The 1725-nt window shown below is 35.8% G+C and overlaps 1 long non-coding RNA gene across 1 annotated transcript; it reads left to right on the top strand.

The window, feature by feature from the left end:
- Positions 1-58: 58 nt before the first annotated feature.
- On the top strand, positions 59-1640 carry LOC107125175. The gene is made up of 3 exons (XR_001483022.1): positions 59-140; positions 1020-1129; positions 1480-1640. It is a non-coding gene; the product is annotated as an uncharacterized LOC107125175 (long non-coding RNA).
- Positions 1641-1725: the final 85 nt, after the last annotated feature.

Below are 1725 nucleotides of genomic sequence, written 5' to 3'. Positions count from 1 at the left end.
GTCTTTTCATGTTTTCTGCAGTTTATTCTAAACTTCATGGAGTGTGTTTCTTGTTATATAGGCACAGACAGCTTTCTCATCAAATCCTGCCAACCCAGCAATTTTATCAGAAGCCTCAGCACCCACTTTTCAAGATGGAAGTAAGTTAACTGTAGTATGGAAAAGTGTAAATGGGAAAATTTGCATTGTGTAGACAAATACAGCCCTTATTGCATTAACAAGATTAAATGTACAATTCAGAGAAAAAGGACAAGGTTTAGCAAAATAAATTGTGGCTTAAATGGTTAACATTATGTATACTTTTATTGTTTTTAGTAAAATTCTTAATGTTCTAAACAACTTTGGTTGTTTTCCTTGCCTTTTCCTTGTATTTTTACTCCTTTTGACTTTACACCTGCTTTCCTAAGATCCATGAATTGGAGAGGTTGCAGAAGAGGAAGGTTGAAAACCATAATTTTGTTTTCATTATTTATTTTACCAAAGGCAGCTGTGAGTTTTAAAGTATATCACCTTTCACTGAGCTTACTTTTCTGCATGCATAGCAAAAGCAACAACTATGTTTATTTCCTAAAAGACCTGATAGTAGGTAATTTGTAAGCAAAATTGTAATAATTTTTCTGGACCCCTTTTTTGGAAATATTGTGTGTTCCTTAACATGTCTGTTTTCTGTGAATTGAACTGTGTGTTTTATTGATACAATTGCATTAGGGTTTTGAAGCAGAATGTATGGTATGGGTATTGATTACATGCCCTGGTAACCATTACAGCTTCTCAGCACGAACCAGCATTAAATAAATTGTCTTTGGGAGTGTATATTAAAACATATACCAGTCAACCAATTAAATAAAATGGCAATATCTTCCAGCACAGTGGTAACTTTCTATATGCTGTGAAGGGGAAATAGGTTCTTTCTCTTTCACCATGTCTGGAGAAGAGGGGTGGGAGGGAACTATAATCTCAATAGGTTCTAAATATTTTATAGCACAAATTACTGTTTGAAATTTCTTTAATTTCTATAGGTTTATATCCAAGACTGTATCCTGAACTTTCCCAGTATATGGGCCTGAGCCTGAGTGAAGAGGAGATACATAGAAACTTGTCAGTGGTTCCTGCTGCTGATTCTCAGGGGGTAAGTGTCAGTCCAGTGAGTGATCTCCTCTTTTGAGTTTGGCATCTGATTTCCTGAAGTTAACTTCTGGGGATTTTGTCCTAGCTTCTTTATAGGAGAGTACTGGAAATGCAAGTATAGAAATACTGCTCCACAAAGTGTGGATGCAGATGTTTCCTCCTCACTCTGTTAATGTACTGACCACAGTGCTGTGATACCTTTTAGCTGTTGCAGCTTTAGTCTTGATGCCAGAATCCTTTGCCAAAACATAAAAAACTGCTGTACCAAATGAAATTATGTTCCGTTTTAATCAAAGGCCCGTGAATGAGACATGATGCTCCTATGGTTTACATACATTTTCTAATCCTCAGCTTGTTGCAAGACCTTCTGCGGTGAATTATATGGTGGCTCCAGTAACTGGAAGTGATGTTGGAATTCGTCGAGCAGAAATTAAACAAGGGATCCGTGAAATAATCTTGTGTAAAGATCAGGATGGAAAAATCGGGCTTCGTCTTAAATCGGTAGACAATGTATGTATGAAACTTTAGTATATTACCTTGTATACAACTTAAGAATGAATTTTAAAAACAAATAATTTAAAGGAATTTTGAGACAAG

The sequence above is a fragment of the Gekko japonicus genome, unplaced genomic scaffold (genome assembly GCF_001447785.1).
Source record: "Gekko japonicus isolate JY-2015 unplaced genomic scaffold, Gekko_japonicus_V1.1 scaffold20094, whole genome shotgun sequence".
Taxonomy (NCBI): Eukaryota; Metazoa; Chordata; class Lepidosauria; order Squamata; family Gekkonidae; genus Gekko; species Gekko japonicus.
The sequence above is the reverse complement of the archived record's forward strand: the minus strand, read 5'-3'. Positions and strand labels throughout refer to the sequence as shown.